Below are 14,039 nucleotides of genomic sequence, written 5' to 3'. Positions count from 1 at the left end.
GGTTCTTCCCACGGTCAAACACTTCCGTGATTCATTGTTCTCCCCAAGTCCAGCACTGTGTCTGAGCCAGTTTGTGATTTGTAGGGAGCTTAATATTTTAATTTAGGAAACGACTGTTAAATTACTTAATAGACACGCTGTCTTGCTGCTTGGCAGCTTCCTCGGTCCATCCTGAGTTTCATTTTATTTTATTTTTTTAAAGGAATCTTTAAAAAAATGTTTACTTATGGGGCACCTGGGTGGCTCAGTTGGTTGAGCGTCCGACTTCAGCTCAGGTCATGGTCTCACAGTTTGTGAGTTCGAGCCCCACGTCGGGCTCTGTGCTGACAGCTCAGAGCCTGGCGCCTGCTTCGGATTCTGTATCTCTCTCTCTCTCTCTCTCTTCCCCTCTCCTGCTCATGCTCTGCCTCTCTCTGTCTCTCAAAAATAAATAAATGTTAAAAAATTTACAAAAATGTTTACTTATTTATTGATTGATTTTTAGAGAAAGAGAAAGAGAGAGAGAGAGAGGAGAGCGTGGGCTGGGGGAGAGGGAGAGAGAGAATCCCAAGCAGGCCCTTTGCTGTCAGTGCAGAACCCGATGTGGGGCTCGAATTCACGAACAAGAGATCATGACCTGAGCCAAAACTAAGTCAGACACTTAACCAACAAGGACACCCAGGCATCCCCCAATCCTGAGTTTTAAACTTAAGCCAGGAATCCCATGGTGACCCTCAGTGTGACTGTGGATACCATTAAGAGGCATATAAGAGCTTATTCTGAGCTTCCTACATTCACGTCTGCTTGAACCAGCTTGTATTCTCGTCCAGGTTTCTGGACACCCCTCAGAGCACCCTACACTAGAGGAGACTTTGATCGTGGTGTTTCAAAGACGTTTTGAGTAAACGTGCGCTCTGGGAGCCACTGCTCTGTGACACGGGCTCCAGAAACCCTTGGATATGACGAGCCTGTTCCCTGCAGGATCAGTTCTAGGCGAAAACGGGAAGTAGGCATGGGAGGGAAACTGTGGGCTTTGACCGGACAGACTACGTGTACGGCCTTTGGTGTGGTTTTGGCATGTCTTCCGATCTCTCAGAATTCGTTTGACTGCGGACAAAATGGGAATAACGATGCTTATTTCACAGTTACTACAAGGGTTTTATGAAAGGACGCAGTGACGCCCATAGATACTTCCTGTGGGCCTCCTCTGGGTGCCTGCACCTCTGTGGTGTTCTCGGGGTGCTCTGCCACCCCTCTGCTTTCTCCACCCTCCACCCCAGCTTTGCAAGCTCTGCCTCTCCCTCTTTCTCCTTCTGTTCAGCATGAGCGCCCAAGGCATTCAGACACCTGGGGAGCACCTCTGTCTCCCTGGGGAGACCCTCGGCGAAAGGGCTACAGCCATGAACCTGAGTTACTTTCCCCCAAATTGCTCAGGTTCAGACTTTCTCACTGTGATCTCATCAGGTGCTCATGACACCCCATCGTGTGTCCCCGGCTCCCCTGCAAAGTCTCGCCATGGTTGGGGCCCAGCACCTGGTGGTTGGCATCCCTCCCTTCCTGCCCTCAGGGAGACTAGGTGGGCTAGGCATTGCCAGCCTCACCCTGTCACTTCCTGGGGCCGTCAGGGTTGCTTACAAGCTTTAAGGTATCCAGAGACTTGGGGGCACCTCTCTCCTTGATGTGACCCTCTGAACCCTCTGTTAAAGGGGCCCCAGGCTAGCACTGCATATCTTTCTCTTGAAGACATTTGGGGGAAATGTTCCTTTTGTTTCTACCTCTCAATCCCCTCTCTGGAGATGCAGGCCTGAGGCCACAGGATACTGGGCAGGACGGAACAAAGAAGAAGACCACAGAGCTGGCAGTCCAATCCTTGTCTGGGACTACCGCTCTGCCCACGTTGTCTCCCTTGGCTCCCCATCCCAAGTCTGAGTTACCTCCTGGGGAGGCCTTGACCCTCCAGCCACTGCTTCCCAGGGACATTCCCACCACCTCACTGGCCAGCCCGCACTCATCCTGTCCCAGCACTGCAAATGCCCCCAACCGCAGCAGCCACCTGCACAAGAGGACACTGAGACTCCCAGAGACTGCTCATTCGGCCTTTTCCATCAGAAGGGTTCAGTGCTGACATTCTGGAGGCCAACTGCTGGGTGTTTACCACCCACGTCTGCTGGACACCCTGTGGAACCCCCTCGGTGCTACAGTTTCCTGGTCTGTAAGTCGTAGCTAAGACTAGCACCTTATATGGCGTCAGATTGTGAGGTTTTGGTGACAAAGAACTTGCACAGGGCTGACATATAGTATTACTCAGCAAACATTTACTGCGAATCTGCCGTGTGTTAGCTGGTATCTTCTCCAAGGTCACAGTGCTGATCACCGGAGGGGTGAGTGATGAAATCTCGGGGCTCTCAGACTCAGAACCACCGCTTTGCCTGGGACACATGTGCCTCCATCTTTTCAGGCCAGAGAAAGAAAGGAAGACTTGAAACACATCAAGCACGCCCTCCCTCTTCTCAGGGTCAGTGCTGAGCTTGGGCTCAGCTACTCTTGTTTCCCAGATGTAGTTTAAGGAATCCCTGGGCCTCTGACTTCAGAGTCAAGTGGAAGCTGTGAAGGCCCCCATTGCTGCAGAACCATTCCTGTTAATAAGGAGAACCTGGGACATGGTTCTCCCCCGTGGGCCTCCTGGCTCCAGGCACCCTAGTTGCTCAGGATAGAGTAAATAAGGCCACAGGACTCCCAGAAAACACCCGGCCCCTGGTCCTCAAACTCTGCCCCATCCATCACTGAGAGCTGGGCCTGGGGTTTCCCCATTCAACCCATTGTAACCCAAATAAACTTGGAACTTCCTGCCTCTTTAGGCCTGCCTGAACATGCCCTGGCGTTCTAGGCACAATACCCACTTATATATCTGCCTCCAAAATGCCCTGTGTGGTGATTGTGGCCGTCTCCTGAGGGATGCTGGAACATTGCCCAGCAAGGGCCTGCCCGCAGACCTTCCTTGTAGTGCCCTGCCCTCCTCGTCCTGCAAAGCCTCGCTCGGATCTCCCCCCCCCACCCCAGCTCTGCTTTCCATGGACTCCCCGCTCACGTGACCCTGGTGCTGGCACAGAAGCAGCAGGAGTCAGGAGGCGAGAGCTAGAGAATTACTAGAAGATGACTACCGAGAGTCTGGGTTCCTCGGCTGAGGAATCCTATAGGGGACAGCAGAATATGGGGAGAGACCACACTGGGCCCCTTCATCATGGCATGAGGGGGCAGCTTGGGGATGGAAAGGTGTATTCGTCTGGGGCCCGCTGGCTCTGTGACCTGGCACAAGGGATTTGCCCTCTCGGAGCCTCGGTTCTGCTCCGCAAAACAGCATGACAGGGATGTGCGTCTTACAAAGCTAGCACTCGATGAAAGTCTATTTATGCCTTCGTTACCAAAAGCCTTGTCTCTAAGGACTTCTGGTCTGAGAGTGGGGCTTTCTGCCTGTGATACATGGAGCCCTAGACTTTGCCTGGACGTCCCCCAGACTCCCAAGGCCTGTTTCAAGGACAGCAAATGCCCAGACGTCAGTTACACGTATTAGGTTACTGAATACAATTCCCACTTAAGAAAGAGCATTCTATTCTCTCAGCCTCAATTCAACATTTAAAAAAGGTGGGCCTAAGAAAAGTCCTGGCCTTGATGAGTATTCAAGCAGTATGCAAATAATGAGGATGTAGCCCAGACTTCTCTTCCTCCATCAATTTCCACTTCCCCTCCTTCTTCCACCCGGAGATCTCGAACTAAGCAGCATACATGGCCTCCTTGAGGAAAGATATGTTTCGCAGCCCTCCTTGGAGCTGGCATGCCCATACGACTAATTCTGGTCAAACGGAATTATGCAGTAGTGGTGTGTGAAATCTTGGGAAAGGGTCCTCAGAGGCTGTGTTACTCAGGATTTTCCAGAGAAACAGAATGAATAGGATGTCTAAGAGGTATTAGCAGGAGCTGGCTCACGTGGTTTGGAGGCCACGAAGTCCCACAGTCTGCCACGTGCAAGATGTAGCCCCAGGAAAATCAGCGGTGAACTCGGGCCAAGTCCGAAGGCCTGAGAACCAGGAGGACCAATGACACAAATCCCAGTCCAGGAGATTCTCCCAGGGCAGGAGAAGATGAAATGAAATGTCCCAGCTCAAGCAGGAAAAAAAACCTTTTTGTTCTATTCAAGCCCGCAACAGATTGGCCAATGCCCCACCACACGGGGAAGGCAGCTTCCTTTACTGAGTCCACTGATTTAAAGACTAATCTCATCTGGAAACATTCTCACAGACACACCCAGAAACAGTTTAATCTGGGCACCGGCAGCCAGTCAGGTTGACACATAATGTTAACCATCACAGAGGGAGAAGAAGCCTCTTTCATTTCTTCCTTCTACCTGCTGGCCAGAATTTGCACTGATGGCTGGAATCCAGCAGCCATCTTGGACCATGAGCTGACCTTGAAAATAGAAGCCATGCACGGCCCAGGAACAAGAGCGGAGCATCAATCCAGCCCTGCACTGGCTTCCCTCTGCCACCGTGATCATGACTGACAAATAAATAAAGACCCTAAGAAGGCTTAGGTTACTGTGATGCTAGCCAAACTTCCTCTTAACTAAGAAAATGCAAATATACCACACTCAGTGGAAGATGATGGGTCCTGTGGGGGCTTCTTTAATTGCCATTCATTTTTCTGTCTAGTGTGTTTGGATTTACACTCTCCCCCCAGCCCCAGATTTCATTCAGGAAAGGCCCAGCTACAGGTGCCACACACTTGTTACAGAGAGCAAGAGTCTGGGAGGAAGGGGAACAAATTCCAAATCCAGAGCAGAACAAGCCACTTCCCCCAGCCCCACTCATTTGTCCTTTCATGTAGCTAACGCTGACCGATGCCGTGCAGGCACTATGCAGCATCTCACCTAGTCTTCACGAATAACGCAATGATTTTGGCATCATGCCCATCTTCCAGATGAGGAGACCGAAGTTCTGAGAGGTAAGGAAATGGCAGAGTAAAATTCAGGCTGCCTCCCTTGATCATGCACTGATTATTTTTTTCGTCATCAGGCCTATATCTGTTTGACTAGTGGGAACCCGTCTAAAGTATTCCATAGATATACTCCAACGAGGCAGAGAATGAAATAGTCTGGAAAGTGCCCTGTTTCCAGGTCAGGATTGATAAGAGGGTGGGGTTGGTCAGTCAGTGAACCCCTATCTATCTTGTGCATCCTATGTGCCGTGCGCTGTCCTTGTGGTTTGTCATCACTGATGTCTTTGGGGCACCTGTTGCCCTGAAGTGTGAACATCACAGTTTTCTGTAAAGAACCCACGTTGCCCTGGCACAGTCTTGTGGTTCAGAAGGGAAAATACTGGCCAGGGGTGCAGAGCGCTGAGTCTGGTTCCATCTCTACCACCTACCCACTGTGTATTTTCAGATGAGCTGGGCCGTTGAGAGCTTCCCCTTTGCTTGTGTTCCTTTTGAGTCATTCAGACTTGGCCAAAGCTCATCAAAGAAGTGCTATTTAAGGTTGTCCAGGAAATTACACTCTCAGTGGAAATTCAGGAACCTTCTGTTAGGCCCCCAAAATAATTCACATAAATAAATATCAGGCTTCAATTGCAGCTTCTTTTTATAAAAGAGAGGAGATATTTGAGAAGGAACTGTTATTAGAGTTGAAAGAGTCACTGTGATCGTGTTTTTATGTCCTCTTTGACCTTTCTTTTTTGGGGACTTCTCTGAGAAAGAGTCTCAGTGAAATGTGTTTCCAAGACTTACGTGGTGATAAGAATCACTTAGGGCTCTTGATTAAACTGACGAACACACAGAACCAGGATTCCAAGGCGATCTTGGAGTCGTGATTCTGTCGGCTGGTGTGAGACCAGGAATCCGTGTTCATAAGAAGTGCCCAGTGCCCTGGAGCTTCTTGTGGTCAGATGAATCTGGGGAACACCAGAAGGGCATGAAGTCGGAAAGACACTCAATGTCTGATGCTCTCTTTGTAACGTTGGAAAATCGAGAGCCAGAAAAATGAAGTGGCTCTTTCATGAGCCATCAGGAGCTGGCACTAAAAAAAGTCAAGACTTGAGTTCAAGTTCTGAAGCCACAGGAAGTTGGAGAGAAATTTGAACCCTGATCTTCCTGCTTTTTAGCTGTGTGATCTTGGGCAAGCTTTCTATTCAACTCTGAGAGTATTAATTAGCAAGTGTTCACACTAGGTGCCAGATCGTGTGCCTGGCTTAAGTGCTGATGGGTGAACAAGAGAGAAGCTAGACTGCACTTGGGTGTTCTGGAGCCCAGAGGGGAGACCAACAAAGAGTGGGGCTCTCAAAGGTGAGGACTGCAGCCAAAGTGGAGGGGACCCTGCCGAGGTACCCAGCCCACGTGGCTTGGTCTGTGGAGACAGGATCAGCTGTGGTTAAGGGTTCAGAGGATGAGCAGGACTTAGCCAGGTGAGCAAGTGGGAGGAGGGCACTGCAGGTACCAGGAAAGATTTTTAAAAAGGCCAGGGAAATACCTAAACTCGGGCCTCGTGAGGAATCAAAGAGACAAGTCCAAAGATGATGGCCGTGAGGGAGCTGGGGAGGGAGGCTGAGGCAGACCACGTGGGATCTCATCTGCATACATGAGCTCTATTATAAAGGCAAAGGGAAGTCACTCAAAGATTCCAGACGGTCATGGTGCCATCAGATTTTTGAGACGTTCTTGAGCCTCTGAATCTTCATCTGGAAATGCGGGTCATAACTTGCCCCTTCTGCTCTCTCTCTTGCCCACTTATGGGCTAATTCCCCACACTAGGGCCAGAGTGAAGCTTTCACAGTGGAAGCCAGATCCCATCACTCCTCTGGTCAAGCGTCCCCGGTGGTCCCCATCCCAACCTGTGCTCAGAACCACATCCGAAGTGCCCAGTGGGACCTAGACCTATCGCCTATAATCCTCGACCACCTCCCCCAGTCTTCCCTCCTGCCCCAGGCATGCAGGGAGCACTTCCCCTCTGGGCTGTGCATGGACTGTGCTCTCTGCCTAGGGTCTCAGCCCCAGACACCCACATGGTTCTGAGACCTTCGCTGACGACACCCCTCGCTGTCCCTTGAGGTGGCTCAGGTTTTCTTTGGGACACTTTCACCTGTCATCTCCTGTACTTGTGCGCGCAATTCTATCTTGTGTGCTCCCCCCCCGTTAGAGGGCAAGCTCCACAGGGTGGGGGGCGTCTTCTTGCTGCCTTCTCCCCAGGGTCTGACACAGAGCTGCCAGCCCATGATATTTGTGAGTAAATGGCTGAGCAAGACTGATCTCGCGGGGTCACTGAGAAGCTCGAATAACAGAATTGCTGCATATGTAGTACTGGCAGCAGCAAGGACTTAGCTAGTGGCAGCTTCCTTCTTTCTTTCTACCCCATTCCCTCTCCTTCCAGACCCCCAGTTAGAAGTCCTTCCCAGGGCGCCGTTTACCCCTGGGCCCCCAGTTGCCCCTGGATCCTCTTTCTGCCTGCCAGCGCTAGGCTCCGTCCCCGACTGCCCTGCCCGTTCTGTGCTGCCCAACGCTGGCTTGGCTGTGTCCCTAGAGGAAATGGGATGTGTCACAGTTACCACACATGGAGGCTGACGGGGGGGTGGAGGCTGGCCGCTCAGAACTGCTCATTGTCCTGGACCTGTGCGGTCAGAGCCTGGCTGAGGCCATCACACCTGGGCGGCATCAGATGCACGCCAGGGCGTGTTTTGCAGGCACAGAAAACACAAAGCACTTCCTTAAGCCTTGACTGATGGCTTCTTTTCTTCTGCCCTTGACACAAATGGGCTGTGTGGGGCGCCTGGGTGGCGCAGTCGGTTAAGCGTCCGACTTCAGCCAGGTCACGATCTCGCGGTCCGTGAGTTCGAGCCCCGCGTCGGGCTCTGGGCTGATGGCTCGGAGCCTGGAGCCTGTTTCCGATTCTGTGTCTCCCTCTCTCTCTGCCCCTCCCTCGTTCCTGCTCTGTCTCTCTCTGTCCAAAAAATAAATAAACGTTGAAAAAAAAAAATTAAAAAAAAAAAAAAAACAAATAGGCTGTGACCCCAGCAGTGTGGACATGGGATCACGAGGGGAAAGTCCCCTGCCCCACCCCAACGGCAAGGTTCACAGAGATGGCCATCTGTGGTGGGGAGGCCCAGGCAGTGTCCTGGGAAGGCTCTCCCCTCCTTTGCTTCCTACTCAGAACTCATGGGCGGTGTAAATAAATATACGGGGGCATGAGCTGTAAGCTGCCAGGGGCCGCCTTTAAAATCACCTATTTCAGGAGTGTTGCCTCTGAGGCTCCCAGCTGGCTAAGGGGTTTGGACATGGGTACCGAACTTTCATATGAGTTTCTGTCTAGTTTCTGTCGAGAGAGGCTTTGTTGCAATTTTAGCTTCTCAAAACCCACCTGTATAAACATCCGGCCTGGAGATGAGAAAGAACTCACCTACAGTCATAGTGTGAATGGCAAACTCAGTCTCCTGCCGCCCTCGGGACCTCCATTTCCCAGGTCACCAGTACTGTTGATGACGAAACAAGAGTCAGATAAGCAACAGCAAATGCAGAAACAATGAAAACCTAGCTTAAAAAAAAAAAAACAGAGCAGAGCAAAAGGAAATATACCAACACGTGAGCCATGATTGTCTCAGGGAACAGTGTGACAAAAGTCTTTTTTCTTTTCTAGTCTTCTTAAAATTTTTCCAGATTTTCTATTAAAGAAAATCTTTTTTCTTTTTTTCTTTTTTTTTTAATCATTAAAAGAAGAAAGAGTTCTCTGAAGGAAAAAAAAATCACTACAATTGTATCAAAGTATCTCCATTCCATCCTTCTTTTATTATTTTTTGGGGTTCTTAAAATTTTTTTTTACCGTTCAAGTTTGTGGGTGATACATTTTGGAAATCCGCTCTTCTGGAAAAAGCATGAAAGTTAAAAAATGCATTAGCTTTCACACTGGAAGTATTTAGTTTAAGAAGTTCATAGAAATGGTTTAAAGGACAATCTTCATGTTCTTATAAATTTCAATAAACGTCAGAGCACATTGGTTGGAAACATACCTTTTTTTATGGATAGCTTTTTTTTTTCATTTAATCTCTTGTAAAGATTTATTTCTTCAGGGACTGAACTAAATTCAATGATGGGGCGCCTGGGTGGCGCAGTCGGTTAAGCGTCCGACTTCAGCCAGGTCACGATCTCGCGGTCCGTGAGTTCGAGCCCCGCGTCAGGCTCTGGGCTGATGGCTCGGAGCCTGGAGCCTGTTTCCGATTCTGTGTCTCCCTCTCTCTCTGCCCCTCCCCCGTTCATGCTCTGTCTCTCTCTGTCCCAAAAATAAATAAACGTTGAAAAATAAATAAATAAATAAATAAATAAATAAATAAATAAATAAATTCAGTGAGCTAACTTTGCCCCCATGATACCACTTGGGGCCACTCTCTTATCTTTCTATTCTTAGCTTCAATGGGGATTTTAAAAATATCAGTTTTAAATAGTGGCTTCAGCTGATGAACCCATGTGATAGCTACTGAACTCAGTAATTATAAGATTTCCTAGAATAAATTTAATTGCCAAATTCTCACAATCAGCTGTTACTGTTGCTATAAATACCCCTCTTGCCTTTTCAAGCCCTGAGTGAGCCTACAGTAGCTGTTCTGGCCTCTAGAAAACTGTGAATTAGGCATCACCAATTTATGGGACCTCACTGTAAGCCAACTGCTTTGATTCCTCTAGGGCAGGTGTCTGTGTAGTTCAGAGTCTCCTCACACAAAAAGAAGACAATTTCAAGTTATTTTCATCCTTGTGGAAAAAGGACACACTGTTTTTATTTACTTTTCGGCATGTTAGAATCAGGTGTACAAACCCATGCCTCTTTGTGTCTAGTTACGTCATCTTCTAGAATTCTATGAATTTATAAGGATTAAAATAATTTAACTGAATATAAGCCATCTTGTCTTCTTTTTTTCCCAAAATTTTACATCTTTATTTGTGTTTGGGAGAGAGAGAGAGAGCATTAGCAGGGGAGAGCCAGAGAATCTGAAGCAGGCTCCTGGCTCTGAGCTGTCAGCACAGAGCCCAACATGGGGCTCAAACCCACCAACCACAAGGTCATGAACTGGGCTGAAGTTGGACGTTTAACTGACTGAGCCACCCAGGTGCCCCAAAGCCATTTTGTCTTTTAATAAATAAGTCTGACTTTAAACCCTGGTTCTATATCTTACTAGCTGTGTGACTCAGGGCAGCTCACACAACTTCTCTGACCCTCACTTATAAAACAGAGATAGTAAAATAGATTCGGTAAAACGGTTGTGCTTTGGAAATAAGGACTTTGGAAAATAAACTACGTGATGGCATTTATTAGCACAGTGCATAGCACACGGTGCATATTTAAATCTACTTTCTTTCCTCCAGCCAATTGTCAGAGGACAATCCCAACTTTTTTCCATTAGGCAAACATGAACTGAGCACTTACAGGGAAGTATGAGAGATGCCAACACCCTGTTCCGCAGCTTTAAGGATCTCACTGTCTCATGAGGAGGGCAGAGACCTGTTTGTGTCCTAATTACTCCAGACCTGTGAAAACTGGTTTTTAGAAAACATGTCTTTAAAAAAATGTTTATTTATTTATTTTGAGAGAGAGAGAGAGAGAGAGAGAGAGTGCACACACACGCAAGTGGGGGCGGGGCAGAGAGAGAGAGAGAATCCCAAGCAGGCTCCATGCCGTGACTGGGGGAGACTCTATCTCACGAACCGTGATATCATGATCTGAGCCAAAATCAAAGGGCCGGATGCCCAACCGACTGTACCCCCTCAGGCTCCCCTCAGTAGACATTTATCACCTTTGATCATTCACTCAGCAAGTATTTATCGAGTGTTGACTATGTGCCAGGCCCTGAGGCCCTTGGGAGTCACCGGTGAGCAAAAATACAGTTCTTGCCTCCATGGCAAGAGTACATTCTACCAGAGCAAACAGACGGTAATCAGATGAACAAATACACATCTTGTAGAGCATAATTTCAGGGAAGGAGTGCTGTGAAGTAAGAAGGTGTAGGGAGAGACAAGAGTGGCTGTTTTCTAAGGGGTGGTCAGGGGCGTCTTTCTGAGGTGATACGCGAGCTGAGACCCGAGTGAGTCCTTGCAGGCAAAAGGTTTTTGGGAGAAGTAGGTCATGTGCAAAGGCCCGGATATGGAGTTGCTTCATGTGCTAACGGAACAGTAAGGAGCCTGGGTGATTTCAATGCAGTGCTAGAAAACGGGGCCAGAGAGGTGTGAAGGCACAGATGCTTTCTAACTCACCCTCATCCTGTTCTGACCCTCTGAGCTTGGTTCTCCCTGAATTTAAGGCCCTGCTTGGGCTTTCCAGGACAGGCTCTCTTGGCCCCTGCTGGCTCCCTCTGCCCTGACGGGAACCCCTGACCCACATGTGGCCACCGCACACAGGCCTGGATGCCAGTCTCGGGAAAGGAAGCCCACAGAGAAGGGCGCCTCCCCCACCAGTGTCCTCAACAAATTCTCACCTTGATTCTGCAAGGTAGGTAGCAGGGGAGAGGTTCTCACCATGGGAGGGCCGTGTCAGTCTTGCCTCTGAGACTCCCCTTTCCCTCCGGGGTCCGCCTGGTGTCATCACACCCCTGATGTCCAAGGCCCTGCCTCTTTACGCCCTCTGACCCAACCCTGAACACAGAACTTTCCCTCAGTTTGCCCCAGCCCAGCTGCGATGGGGCTGGGCTGTTTAGCAAGATTTTATAGGGAGTCTTTGGAGCACCGAAGGGGCGTAAACAGAGTAACTGACAACTACCACCAACATGACTGCTTTCAGAACCCTCGAGGCCATCCACATTGATCCCTGCCTGGCCCAGCCTCTTCCCAGGCAGCTGCTGCCATGCTTCAGCCCTTGGCACCCCTCCTTCTCACCCCTGGAGCCCACGTCCCCACAGAGGGGCCCACAGACAAGAAGGTGGCAGTTCCTCACCAGTTTAAGACCCGCCTTCCAAGCCACTTCCTGTCCCAGCATCCTTCTCTCCCCCACCCCCTAACCCCCGCCCCACTAACATCAGAATTGTCCACTCTCATCTGGGAGACCTGCCCCTGCCCCCAGAGGCTTGAAGCCCCGCTTATCCCCATCAGAGCACTGTCCCTCAGTGTCATTCAAAGGTCTCTGATATTCCTGTGGGAGGGACTCCTCACAGCCCCACCCGCTGTACCTGCACTCAGTCCCCTGAGCTGCTTGGGGCAGGAATCCCCGCCTGGTCATCTCGACCCACCAGCCCAGCACAGAGGAGGCCGGGGAGCCCGGCAGGGGCTCAGCCCTCCCTGAGCAGAAGCTGGGTCTTTGGTGGTGGTCATGGTGGGCTTGCTGGGGACGTCCTGAAGGAGTCTCGGGAGGGTGGGGAACATGGCTCCTTGCACCCATCATGCCTCGGGCTGAGGAGGTCTTACCCTGTTTACAGGATAGGTACTAAAGCAAATGGTCCAGAGCTGTTGTCCAAATTCAAACGGGACACAAAAGGAATGGGGCCCAGAGAGGCCGCCAGGGGAAAAAAAGACTAAAAAAATGCCAAGCCTTGTAACACAGGTGCGTATAGTGATATTGCATATATGTGACCTTGAGAGACTGGATTCAAGATCGTATTATACCCCAGACGTAGAGATTCATTTTCTTGATTCCCTGGGTGAAGAGACGTGAGCAAATGCCATTGCTGGGGAATGGGGGGGGGGGGCGGTGAGGGGGGTTGTTGGAAGGCAGACCGCCCTTACCTCCGGGCTTGGGGTTTTGACCACCACACTCGATGGCTTGGCAAGCAAAGAGGCCTGAAGGTCGAGGAAGAGAAAATAAGGTCTGGAAGGATTCACGGAACCAGGTTTCTGGGCCACTGTGACATTTTATGCTGAACTCATGACCCGTGTCCATCAAAGAGTGTACTTGGAATTGTCTGGAATATGGTAGGAAACCACCCAGTGAGAGCTGCTTTGGTCAGGGCAGTGGGGGGGTTCAGGTGCGCTGGGGTTTTCCCACACCCGGAACAAGCTGCACCCTCGTGCTGTAAGCAGAGATGGTTCTGTCTGTAATTATGATTACTCGCTGCCCTTCTGTGGTTGGGTAACAATGGTACCAGAGATCTCCTGGGGTGCCCCGGGCAGGACTGTTCATTTCCTGTTTCTCTGAAGCAATCTGATTCCTGGCAGCCAGGGGGAAGAAAGGCCCAGCAGCGTATTTCCTTATTCTAAACCCAGGAGCCTTGTCTTGGGAAAGTAAATACGGTGGCTGCAGGAAATTTTTGAAAGTGAAATGGGTGGCTGTGGGCGGCTGTCCCCTGTCCCAGGCTGTTGTCTTCACCTCGAGGCTCTGATTTAACTGAACTCTTCCAGGTATGGACAGCCTGGGATGGGGGAACACCCTGAGGAGGGAGGCACAGGCCGCTTTTAAGGAAACTAAGGTTCCAGGAAGCAGAGAAACGGCCCAAAGGCACCCAGCTAGTTAGTGTCCAGAGCAGAGATTCAAGCTTGTGTTGTCTCTCTATAGAATTCATCAGGAGATCATTACTGAGCGCTTGTTATTTGTACGAGGGAAGAAGGAAGAAGGTAAACACAGCCAGCCCTTCTAGACTGTCTGGAATTGGCTCCTCTGAGCCCTTTCTCCTTAAGGGCCCCCTCACTAACTGGGTTTCCCAGCCATTGCCAAAAGCAGGGATCACATCAGTCTGGCCACTGAGGCCCCCAAGACCACCAAGCAAGTCCAGTGCGACCACCATCCTTTTGCAGAACTGTCTTCCGAGAGGCAGCTGAGCAGGGAGAAAACTCCAGGTTATAAGATTGCTTGGGGGCTACTAAATTCTACCACTGCATTTCTGTCTTGTTAATCCTGTGAAATCAACTTTCCAGTTTTGTGCTTCAGGGGGACCCAGGGAGTCGGATTCAAAGGAAGAGGGTGCTTATGGGCAAAAAGGATTTACCTTGAATAACTACATCAGAGGTAAAGAACAATGATTAAGTCCAGAGCAGGCCCCAGCATTCAATCAGTCCCACCCCACCCCCCGCCCCTGTCACTGCCAGGCCCTGGGGGGGGGGGGGTGCTGCAC

General features: G+C 50.1%; 1 protein-coding gene across 1 annotated transcript in view; it reads right to left on the bottom strand.

The window, feature by feature from the left end:
• Nucleotides 1–11,770, bottom strand: part of PROM1 (prominin 1) — a 137,885-nt gene extending 126,115 nt beyond the window's left edge. The window contains exons 1-2 of the mRNA XM_086705390.1: nt 11,478–11,770; nt 8,417–8,489 (exon numbers count right to left, since the gene is read on the bottom strand). The gene's annotated coding sequence lies outside the window, so the exon portion shown is untranslated. The remainder of the gene's footprint in view (nt 1–8,416; nt 8,490–11,477) is intronic.
• Nucleotides 11,771–14,039: the final 2,269 nt, after the last annotated feature.

Source organism: Puma concolor, chromosome B1 (assembly GCF_028749965.1).
Source record: "Puma concolor isolate L17-30 chromosome B1, mPumCon1.1.hap2, whole genome shotgun sequence".
In the NCBI taxonomy this organism is placed as follows: Eukaryota; Metazoa; Chordata; class Mammalia; order Carnivora; family Felidae; genus Puma; species Puma concolor.
This window is presented reverse-complemented; position numbering and strand designations above follow the sequence as displayed.